The sequence below is a fragment of the Ixodes scapularis genome, unplaced genomic scaffold (genome assembly GCF_016920785.2).
Source record: "Ixodes scapularis isolate PalLabHiFi unplaced genomic scaffold, ASM1692078v2 PGA_scaffold44__24_contigs__length_19508400, whole genome shotgun sequence".
NCBI classification, from domain to species: Eukaryota; Metazoa; Arthropoda; class Arachnida; order Ixodida; family Ixodidae; genus Ixodes; species Ixodes scapularis.
Genome location: NW_024609873.1, coordinates 15,757,215 through 15,769,796, shown reverse-complemented (window position 1 = coordinate 15,769,796; position 12,582 = coordinate 15,757,215). Strand labels below are relative to the sequence as shown.

Sequence of the window (12,582 nt, the reverse complement as noted above, 5' to 3'; positions counted from 1 at the left end):
TGCCTACTTGGCGCGCGGCAATATAAAGCACTCCACTTGACATTCCAAATGGTCGTCCGCCAATCGAAGAAGTGTGATTACTCCTTTTCTCGTGTGCTCCACCACGCGGTGGTGATTTCTTTAAGTAACTAGGGTAACTAAATGGCGCAGCCAGAGTATCGTATTTCTTTTTCTTTCGCCGCCAAATCCTTATTGGCGGATAAACGGAAACATGCGTCAAATACGCCGGAAAGGCTTGCCCAGAGGCGTCATTTCTTAGCACCGGGTTTGAGGGGGAATATACTTTTGCACTGCGTTCGCGAAGCGTAAATCTTACACTGGCGTAGGACCAGCAGCTAGCTTCTTGAAAATTGTAACATTACGTGTACCAATTAGGCGTGTACGATTGAGTTATTTTTACAACGCCAGCGCTGTTATAAAACGACCGCAAACAAGAAGTCGACAACTCAGTGCACGCACGCACGATTCCGGAAGACATGCTTACCACCAGCACAGGCACTCCATCAATTCGACTTGTTGAGGACCATGAGTTAGGTTTTGCATTGTTGAAATGTAAATTTTCATTAGAGCTTGATACACAAGAAGCTTCTTGAACCCTTCAACATTGCATTTATCAACGGGATAATCTGCAATTGCGTGTTTTCCTAACGACGGCGTAGTTAAGGACATCAACGCAGCAGACGACAGCGGGAGACACCTTCCGATCTGCCGAGGCCAAGGCAGGACACGCGTGATGGCGCCTACGGGGCTCATGACGTTGTGTTTTCGCGTTTCATGTAAGAGCGATAGTCGCTCCCGGCAATACCTGGAGGCCAAAATTTGAGACCGTGACAATACTTCGCCGCAAGTGGAGCATTACGCAGTCATTCTATACAAAACCAGAGCGGTTTATAGTAAGAAAGTTTCGTCAGTGGACGGAGCTTGTGACCCGTTTGAGCAAGCTAATGTCGATATAACACAATATGGTGTGATAACTAATCGCTAAATGGTCATGCTTTCCTATGCGTCGTCAACTAAAGACGATGGAGGGGCGTATCATGTCCCGTTTGTTAGACATCCCACTGTGGTTGTTTCGCACTAAGATAGTTTTCTCCCCTAAGGGTGTTTTTTAAAAATGCTGTTCCAAAAACTTCACTTATTATTTGCAGATGTTAACACTTTTGTGGGTTAACATTCTTTTTAATTGGTGTTCATACTTCAAGAACTTGTGGGACGCTTAAGCTTTACCTTCAAGAGTGGAACGCGATAGTGTTATCGGGCCCCGTTCGGAAAGCCTTCTCATATAAACCCGCGCTCGTTCCCAAGCCATGTGTGCGTGGTCTAGTCGGTAGCGTCACGTATAACGTGACGCCACATGACGCCAAATGTGAGGTAATGCCACGTGACGCGTGACGTCATACATGGCTGGGATGTCATGACCCTATCGACAACCTAAATCTATCTGTAAAATATTCCGCTAAATTTGGTGGGAAAATTTTTCCTGCAAAATTCAGCGGGTCGATAGGGACATAAGGTCACAGCCAGGTGTGACGTAACACGCTTGACGTGATGTGTAACGTCACATGTCACGTCACGCGTAGTCTGTACTGCCTAGCAGCCACTCGCACATTCCAGCTCATATGGCCAGCCACATAACGCTCAAAGACGCTACGTGTTGTAAAAGGAGGACCAACTCGAAACTTCACGACATACAGGAGCACGGTTGAAAGCTACAAATGCGAATTTATATATCTAAATGGCCGGCTCGCAATTGTCAACACAGTCGCCTGCACGGCACGAGAGTGCCATCAATTGTTCCGTCGATTCGCCTTGCACCTCATAAAGATGCTTCTACCGACGCAGTTATGTTGACCGACATAAGATGGCAACTTAGCGTTCTCAAGGATTTTAAGTACAGAATAATTATCTGTAAAACATGCATGTACAAGCAAGGAAGCGAAAGGAGATAGAGGGGGAAAAACGTTGCAATAAGAAGCAATCATATTTATTGGACAAGTGCTCGAACCACTTCTTTTGTACCTTTTGCAGTTGATAACAATGACACCGCCTACAGGATGGTCCGCCTTATGACTTGATTCAAAGTTGCGGAATCGTGCGCTCTTTCGTTAATTTTTTGTTCTTCTTCCGGTAATATTATCGGTCAGTTCAGTCGCAGAAACAGCCATAAAGGCGAAGGAGATTTCTACTGCCCTTCCATCGGTTTAATAGGCGGCTCTACTCGAATTCGGCTGCAAAGAATCGGCCGGTTTTCCATGACCGGGTTTTATGGCCTCTCTCGAGTAATGTAGGTGAAAGTCGGCTTTCCGATGTTGCCGGCCGTGTGCGTCTGAGTGTGCGAATAGGCGACAAATCGGTCCCGCGTGTGGCTTATTATGACGCACTACGGCGTGGGCTTGGGCTTCCTTTAAATAATTCGGCGGTCCGATCTCTTGTTCTCTCGGAACCCTCAGATCATTCTCTTTTTCGCATTACATCTGACAGCAGACAAAGCTACCAGTCAATAGATTCAATCAAACAGCGCTAAATATGCCTCGTCACGCCGCTCGCTTTGATTTCTTCTTCTGTTTGATATTGCCGGATAATCACGCTCAGTAAAATGCGGAGAATCGTAGAGTTCCGAAGGGTTTACTCGTGTTTCCAGATACACTAATCTTTACCTAAACAAATACGACAACTTCACGAAAAATAAAGCAATAGCTAAATATAGAGTAAAAAGAAACACGTTCTTATAAATTACTTTGAAGGATGTTAACTTATACACCCTGCTGACTAGTATCTGAAGCGATAGATTAGTCAAATTTTTACTTCAATAGGTCTTTAAGAATAAACTGACTGATAGCGCTTCTAAATGAAGCTAAAAAAGACGGTAGCAAACAATCTACACCAGGCACAAAATGCTAAACATAAGACTTAAAAATTCCCTAATTTCAGTTCCCTCGGCCTGTAAGCTACCAACCAAAAACTGAATATACTCCACACACCTCTCCTCCCTCTTAATTTTTGCTAAACTCATTTTAAAGATGTTTGTTAATGACTAGAGCACATCTCATGTCGCGTGCCTTCAAGTTGGCCACCATAAGTCCATTAGCAGCCCCAAAGACAAATTAAGGAAACTCATTCATTAATCTCGAATCCTCAATCTGACAGATGCGGGAATCACACTCGCTGGCTTCGGATTTTTAGGGAACCCCGGAATCACCGTATATAAGAGATCCTAATATTGTAATATGCATTGTTATATCTAAAAGTAGCATGGCATATGTGAGAAAAAAAAACAATAAGATAATTGCCGAAAAGGCAAACAGCGCACAGTAAGCGGGGACTAAAGGAAGTGCAAACAGGACAAGCGCTAACTCTCAACTGAAATTTAATCACTTGAAAACAAAACAAAGAAAACAGCAACTCCGCCCACATCACATGATACATTCACCAGGTGTCCAAAAAGACCATCTCTTTACTACTCAAGCCCAGTGACGTTTGGCTTACGCAGTACACGCCTGCTTTTATAATTGCATGCACCTCCAAAATTTCTCGATTCACCTTGTCCCTTCCGTAGCCAATGATACCCGTCTTACTGAAGATAGGTTCACACCCACATCCATGACAATGCAGTGGCAGATGTTCCCTACAGCTCCCACCACTGATCGCAAAGACAAGTCATGCTCCCGCAGTCTGTGATTAACACATCGGCCCGTCTGACCGACGTAGGCTTTCCCACACGTTAGTGGAATGTGTAAACAACTCCCACCTTGCAAACAAACATATTTATTGCAAGGTGGGAGCTGTTTATACGATTCCACTAACATGTGGGAAAGCCTACGTCGGTAAGACGGGCCGATGTGTTAATCACAGACTGCGGGAGCATGACTTGTCCTTGCGGTCAGTGGTGGGAGCTGTAGGGGGGCATCTGCCACTGCGTTGTCATGGATGTGGGTGTGAAATTATCTTCAGTAAGACGGGTATCATTGGCTATGGAAGGGACAGCGTGAACCGAGAAATTGTAGAAGCGCATGCAATTATAAAAGCAGGCGCGAACTGCGTAAGCCAAACGTCCCGGGGGTTCAGTAGTAAAGAGATGTTTTTTTTGGAAACGTGGGTAATGTATCATGTGACATGGGCAGAGTTGCTGCTTTCTTTGTTTTGTTTTCATGTGATTAAATTTCAGTTGAGAGTCAGCGCTTGTCCTGTTTGCACTTCCTTTAGTCGCCGGTTACTGTGCGCTGTTTGCCTTATCGTCAGTATGAACAAACTAACCCACATCGCCACCCTTATTAAGATAATTGCACATTTATTGAATCGAGCAAATGTAGGTCTTCGAAGCTGTATCCATTTGCAATATTAATTTACGAATCGCTAGAGACTTGTTCCGGCTAGGTTAATATATATAATTTGGTAGGCGATTCAAACGGTCGACGCAAGTTTCACTGAACGCCAGGTATTAGGATCAATGAAGGAGAGGACAAGAAATGTAATCAATACGACACGTAGGAAGTCAGTTTAGAAGAGATACGAAAGCCAAGTCAAACAAATATTTTAAGGTATAAGCAAACGGCAAGCCATATCAGCCAGAACAAAAGAAGAAAAGAAAAACTAACTTGACTATTCGCATAGACTTTCTGAATTGAAAAAGGTTTTAGTTCATTGTGTGTAATGAAGCGGAATTATTAAATAGTAAGCTATGATTTGGTTTTTTTATATCCTCTCTTCTAAAATATTTACCATTTATATCCGTCAGAAAACAGAATCCAGTAACCTGAGCTCATTAGTGTAATGAATAACTATTTGAACTTTTGTGAAACCGTAAACTAAGACACAATGTTTAATTGGAAGGAGATATGGTGGCATTCTATGAACTTTTTAAACACGTTAATTTTAACTATATTTTTGATAAAAACTTGTGGTTCTTTCCTGATAGATTGATTGACTGGTGTACGTCCATTCAGAGGTAATGGTGAAACCGGGACACTGAAATATTTCCGGATAAAGCGTAATACGAGTACATTTAGGCCAAATAAGTTTACTTTCGACGATATGATAAAAGCATACACACCGAAGGAACAAATGTTGATACATAAATTTTTTTATTATTTTATTCTACAATCATATAGCTGTTTTGATGTATGCGAAGTTCTAAGTTCCTGCAGTGGAGGTAGTGTCTCAGCAGAAGCTTCCTTACGCTATAAAAATATTGCAAGCTTTTCCACTGAAAGGCACACAAAAGACTAGTCTTAAAAGATTAAAATACATCTCTCATTTTTAGCAAATATACTCAGCCTTCGGCCAAACCGCGAAACAGTGAAAATTGTTGCGGGTAGCTACAGCGAACATGATGTTGGAGAATGCGCGGACACGGACCAGAGCTCAGCTCTACGTGCACTGGTCGTCTTTAAAGGGAGAGTGAAGGCCATTTTGGATACTCTTTTTTGCGATTGAACTGGGTTCCAGGTAAGTTTTAGGCCACGTTGCCCAAATTTTAGCCAAAAACGGCGCTTGCGTGCCGCGCAGATCAGTTAAACCGTCGCGGTAATAATCGTGCCGGGAGAAGCCAGGGGAAGCGGAGCTCACATGACCGTTGCGACGCCAGGAAGCGCGACGTCGTAAGAGACAGGCCAGCGATTGGTCGAAACGAGAGACGTGCCCTCGGTCACGTTTTGGTTCGCGATTTTCAGGAATACTGATCTAATTTCCAATTGAATAACCGTGAAAAAATATAAATCGAACCGGAAACGATTACTACACCGGATATAAGACAGCATATTTGTTTTTCTCTTTGCTACGCTAAACGCAAAACGGGCAACAAGCAACTATAATTAAAGGGTAACTGCAAAGAAAAAAAATGTATTTTTAAACAACCTAATTGGGACAAGCATCTCACAAAACAATTTTTCCGCCAAAAACAAAATTTCTTACAGGAATATTTATTGCGCTAGACAGATTTTAGGAGGAGGAATAAACGTCTTTATTTGCCTGCAGAGCTAGGTCAAGCCTAGCCGGTGCGGCCCACACCATCCGACGCCCCAGCGCAGGGGGCCCGCGGTCGGACCTGCCTGCGCAGTAGACGCCGGGCCTGCTGGACGACCGCTAGCTGGAGGTCCAGGCTACTAGCCATCACCCCGGCTTTGATGTCCGGCGGAAGCCCACTCGACGTGGCCGCCTCCGCCGGCCGAGTTTCACAGTCCCACAACACGTGCTCGGCAGTTGCCCGCGCACCACACAGCATGCACTTATCACTTGAGTACACCTCAGGCGCCACATAGCGCCCCACCACAGGAGTAAACACGCACTCCACCTGCAACTGCCGCAACAGCACGGCATCCTTCCTAACCAAATCCCCTTGGGGCAGCGGGAACACCCGCCGTTCCTCCCTCCTGGTCCTTAGCACTTCCCCAAAGCCGCTGGGCGAATACTCCGCGGCGCCCCCGAAGGCCCGGCCAAGCAGTTCTCGGGCCCTTCGGTCAGCATCCACGTTGCCCGCTTCGTGAGCGGGGCACCACATAATGTCCACCGCGCCCGTCGGACGCAGCAGCCTCTTGGTCACCACCCCAACGCGTCCACGCGCAAAGTTCCTGATCGCCCTCATAGAGTCACTCATGACCACTTTGGTCCCGGGCAGGGAGGCCGCCAAACTAATGGCCGTCTCCTCCACCTCACAAATATTACTAGTTCTAACACTCACAGCGGAGAGCACCTCCCCACTTCCCGCCTTCACAGCCACAGCCACCCCCACTACCCCTCGAAGGGCAGCGTCAACGTATACAGTACTATCTTGTCGCCCGTACAACCTGAAGAGGGCCTGCGCTCTGGCCTCTCTTCGTCCCTTATCACGCACAGAATGCATGTGCCTCGGCACAGGCCTAACCCTGACATTTTTCATCACCTCTCCCGTCAGTCCCCCGCCGTCAGACGCATCCTCCGCCAGCAGACCGACACGCCTCAAAACCCCCCTGCCAGCCGCAGTGCGCTCCAGCCTTTGAATCTGCGAAGCCCTGTGCGCCTCGACAATCTCCCCTATCGTATTGTGCACACCCAACATCTCCAGCTTCTTCGTGCTAGTGAAGGCATACAGCCCCAACGCAGATTTGTAAGCCCTGCGCACCATGGCATCCAGCTTGTTCTTCTCCCCCGCCCTCCAGCGAAGGTAGGGCGCCACGTACATGATGTGACTCAATACAAAAGCCTGAACCATCCTCATCACACCGGCCTCGCGGATACCCTTCCTCCTGCTGGTCACCCTCTGGATCATGCGCAGAGCAGACGCTACCTTACCCTGAATTTTCCCGAGCATGACCGAATTACCCGCCTTCTCCTGAACAAATAGCCCCAGAACCCGCAAAGCGTCCACCCTCGGGACGGGTCCCCCGCCGGCGATCAGCCGCATCTCATCCCATCTACAACGCCCAGCATAACACACGAGCAACTCCGACTTTTCGGGAGCACACTCCAACCCCGAACCCATCAGCGCCTCCTCAATAATCTCGATCCCTCGCTGCAGCGTACCCTGCACCACCTCCTTCCTCCGATTGGTGCACCACAGCGTAAGATCATCCGCATATATAGAGTGCGGAATCCCCTCCTCACAGAGACCGCGGGCGGCCCCCACCATCACTAAATTGAACAAGACCGGAGAGATGACGGAGCCCTGTGGGGTGCCGACACTACCCAGCTCCCCCTCACCAACATCCAAGTCCCCCGCCAGCAGCCGAGCCGTCCGGCCCGACAGGAAGTCCTTAACGTAGTTATAGCTCCGTCTGCCGAGCCCCGCATCCGCCACGCCGCGAAGGATGGCAGAATGCCGGACTCTTATCAAACGCGCTGCGCAAGTCTAGACCCAGAACCGCGCCCGGCCGCCTCGGCTCAGTCACCTCGTGGTACAACACCAACATCGCGTCCTGCGCCCCCAGGCCCTCCCTGAACCCGAACATCGAGCTCGGGAAGACCCCCTTGTCCTCCAAAAAGGATTGCCACCTCCGCAGTAACATGTGCTCCAGAACATTCCCCACACAGGAAGTGAGCGAGATCGGCCTAAGGTTTTGGAGCCCCGGTGGCTTCCCACGCTTCGGAATAAGAACCATCTTGGCTTTCTTCCATTCCGCAGGCAGCTTCCCTTCCCTCCAGCACCTGTTGAAGAAATCAAGCAGGGCCTCCAAGTACTCCTCAGACAAGTTACCAAGCATCTTATTATCCACCCGGTCCAGCCCCGGCGCCGACCTCCGATTAATCCGCAGCAAGGCAACCCTAACCTCCCGCAGCTCGAAATCCTTATCCAACTCGGCATTGTCAACCCCCGTGTACTCCGGGTGGACCTCCCTGCCGCAACTCGGAATTAACGTATCCAACAACTGCCTTCTAACCCCTTCCTCACCAAGCTCCCTGACAGCCCGACCGACAACCTCCCCCATTCTCCTACACTGGAAGCTCCTCGTCCTGGACTCGTCCAGCAAGTGCCGCAGCAGCTTCCACGTGTCTCCACTATGCATCTTGCCCTCCGCCCTATTGCACACATCGTCCCACTGCTGCCTGGACAGCGCCTCACAGTGCCTCCGAATATCTTCATTCAACTGCGCCACCCGCTTCCGCAGCGCACGGTTGTTCTTCCGCTTCCGCCAACGGCTCCACAGAGAGTCCCGGGCTTCGACAAGCGCACCTAACCTGCTATCCACCAGCCCCACATCCTCCGACTCCACCACCACGGGCCGCTCAGCCAACCTGGCAGCGTCCACCAAACTCGCGGACCATTCCCCCAAATCGCTTATCTCCCCCTCCGGACCCAGCCGCCTGAAGGCATCCCAGTTCACCAACCCCTGGGGTCTAAACTCCTTCCTCCGAACCGCCAGGGGAACCGAGAGCTCCACTAAACGGTGATCGCTACCCAGATCCTCCAGCGCGTTCCGCCACTCCGCCCAGGGAGCGTCCACGAAGGCTAGGTCCGGGGTGGTATCCCTCCCAATCGCGTTCCGCGCGGGCCGCGTCGGCACCCCCGGATCCGTGACGAGGATCAGCCCCACCTCCTCCGCGTCTTGGAACAAATTCCTCCCCTTGACCGTGGTAGCCGCGTGGCCCAAGAACTCGTGCCTAGCGTTAAAGTCCCCAGAAACGACTAAGCCCCTGCCATAGGCCCAACGCGCACATCCATGCAGCAGATTCCTGAACCTCTGTCTGCCGAAACGCGGATTACTGTACACGTTGCACAGACAGACCCCCAATCTACCCACTAACACCTCGGTCAACACCCTCTCGATGTTCTCGTCCCCCTTAAGGTCGTGCACTAGGACCGGAAGACTCCGCCGCACGAACGTGCAGACCCCCCTGCGGCGGCCCGCAGGACCCCCACTAGACCGGTACGTGACGTAGCCGGGGAGACTCACATCCTCCTGTACCACCTCCTGAACCATTATCACAACCGGCTTAACCCCCTACCCCTAATGTACTGCTGTAACCTGGCCCTCTTACTCCTAAAACCGTTACAGTTCCAGACCCAGATATTTAAGGTTGATGCCATTGTCCCTCTGAATTTCGCTGTAAAGTACCCTGCATCACCGTTAGCACCTTCATGATCGAATCCATTTTCTCGTTAAGCTGTTTCACCCCGTCTTCCACCAGACCGACACGGCCCTCAATCTCCTCAAACCTGTCCTCAACACCCTCCCCCCTACGTCTGCGAGCGTCCACACTCCTGCGCTTGCCGGGAGGGGCGGAGTCCTCCGGTCCCGAGGGAGGAGCCGAACTGTCCAGCCGACGAACCAAGCCCTCGACCAGTGCCTTCAGCTCCTCAACGGTCTTCACTAACTTCTTGTTCTCCCTTCTCAGCTCCACGACCTCAGCAGCTTGCCTACGATTCTCCTCACGCAACTTAGCAACCTCCCCCCGATCAGACTGCACCGCCTGGGCCCACGTGACCTGACTACTTGTGCTCCTGCTGCGACTACGTGCCGCCGGCCTCTCAGACTCGCGCGACCTCGAGCGAGACCTCCCCAGCCTAGGGTATTCTTCCGCAGAACCCCGCGGGGGAGGAGACGGCCGATCCCCGGACAGACCCCGCTCCGCTCTCTCCCACAGCCGCCTACGAACGATGTGCGGCGTACGAAACCGATTCTTACACACCTTATCCCCGGTAACATGCGGACCCCCACACAAGCCACATCTGGGACTACACGCATGTCCCGGGTCCGGAGTTCCGCCACATCTCAAGCACCGTCTGACGCCGGGGGTTGGGCACACATCAGTTCGATGACCGACACGGCCACACGTCTTGCACACCTCATAGTGCTTCCTGTACAGGGAGCACCGCAACACACTCCCGCCGTAGAACACCTGATGCGGCACTACGTCACCCCCAAAGATCACCACGACCGTTGCCGAAGAGACGATACGCTCCGCCGCTCGCACCGTCGGGTTCCTGGGCCCGATGAGAAGTCACTCAATCTCCTCCGCCGTATGGTGCACCGGGATGCCACGGATCACCCCCTTGACGGTGTCAAAGGGAGCCGTGACGTAAGCCCGCACTTCGTAGGACCTCCCCGCCACGCAGATACACGTCACCGCAGCATACTTGACCGCCCTGGCGTCGCTCCCCGTACTGATGACCACCACATTTTGCTGCACGTTCGGGCACTGCGTATCCAACGAGGCCTCCTCCTCCGAGATCCCAGCCGCCGCCCGGATTGCGTCCGCCACGACGACGATCGACGTCTTCCTCAAATCCAGGCCACCTCGCGGCCTCACCACCACCTTGTTCTCGCCCTCCAGTCCCACTCTCGGCATCCACCCCATGCGCTCGACCTTCTCGATGACCTTCCGGGCCACGTAGGAACTAGGCCTGAACTCCTTCTCCACCTGAGTACCGCCGCCTGCCCGAGCGCGCATCCAGCCTGCACAAAAATCAGGGTCGACATCCTCCCCGACCACCGAGACGACCGTCGGCCCGCCATTCTTGGCCACATCCACCGTAGAACCGCCGAGAGGATCCTCCATGTCGACGTGCTCGAGTTAGGCCTAGCGGCCCCACCCGGCCGGCGAACACGCAAACTCCCACAAAATCGCCAAAAATCGACACTCACTCACTGCCGATACCTCCCCGTGACCGGGAAGACTTGCTCGTTTGATTGGCACCGAAAATTCCGAGGTGTCGATGATTTGGACGCAATAAATCGATCAGCAACACGGGGCCGATGCGAAGCACGTCTTCCGTAGGTAACAGCAGACAGCGCCCCCCTAGACAGATTTTAGTTGGCGGCTATTTCGTCCGTTTTAAATCGCGCGCCACAAAGTTTGTATTATACGCCACGAAGTGGCTGCTATACGTCACGGAGTGACGTATTCCAGCTACTCCGCCCGCGTCGAAAGAGCGGGAGTTTCAAATGTGGAGAAGTTGTGACTCCAACCAAATTACGTCCTGTGGCGTAAATATCGCTTGAAAAAAATTGTTTTTTCGCGGGAGATTTGTTTTGTAATGCTTGTCCCAATTATATTGTTTAAAAACACTTTTTTTTCTTTGCAGTAACCCTTTAAAGAATATAAAATAAAAAATAACACCTGGGAGACGTTTGGTTTCGATGTCGCTGTCGTGTTTTCTTTGGGAACACGGTACTCGAAGGATTCTGCTGCAAAATGCTAGTCATGCCAAATTTGTGCGCCGTAGATGGCTGTTCAAACGGTCGACTGAAGACCAGTATTCGTTCGGGCGACACTAGTTTTCCCGTGTAGGTTGCTGTTCGTGTTCTTTGACGACTAAAATAGAGGATGTCCAACTTTGATGAAAACCAAAAATGTGATGTTTATTTTCTCCTTGTTGCGGAGCGTCCCCCTCGGAGGAACCGGTTCCCGGAACGGCCAAGTCGCTGCCGCTTTCCCCTCGGCATCTCCCCCGAGTCCCTGTCCTTCGGCAACGCGCCGCTCCCGTCTCGCCTGCTCGAATGTTGCTCACTGCTTCCCTGCTCAGAGCCTGCGGGCCGCTCCTTGCCGGCTGGACGGTCTCCGTCGGGTGATGGCGGAGGCCGCCACACACGCACTCCTGTTCCGTCGCTGAATGGAAGCCCGAACTCTCACCGCAGAAACCAGAGTCTCGATCACATAAATACTACCGATACCAACTATTCACACTTGACGTCACTCCCTACTTCACCTCCGTTTTTCGGAGGCCCAGAAATGAGAATGCAGATAGTTCAGTTTCGGTTTTTTCAGTTCTTTCGTAGGCACAGAAATGCGCATTACAAATGCCTACAAAAAAGTAGGCAGCGTGCTAGGCTTCCAAGAATTCAAAAAAACACAATTTAAAAAAAATAAATAAAATTGTCGTTATTTTCCCTTTAATGTCGGTCTCCGTATAAAACGGGTATTTTAATTTCAAGTAAGACGACTACAGTATTCGTGACCCGTGCGTAATACAACCACTCCCGTAAGTCGTCAAGCAACATACAGGCTAACGTTGAACCGACTGCACAGCTTGGTGCCGTCTCTCTAAAACTTCCACCCCTTTGTCCAGTCGATCCCGCCATGTGGTTTGCACATGTCGAGTCCCTTTTCGCTACACGGCGGATATCATCACAAACAACGAAGAATCATTATGCTGCCAGTGACCTCAGT

The 12,582-nt window shown here is 50.9% G+C and overlaps 2 pseudogenes; both read right to left on the bottom strand.

Annotated features, from left to right (window-relative positions):
* Window positions 1-5,986: 5,986 nt before the first annotated feature.
* LOC115322848 lies at window positions 5,987-7,983 on the bottom strand (annotated as a pseudogene).
* A 1,432-nt stretch (window positions 7,984-9,415) lies between these two features.
* Window positions 9,416-10,971, bottom strand: LOC115322853 (annotated as a pseudogene).
* Window positions 10,972-12,582: the final 1,611 nt, after the last annotated feature.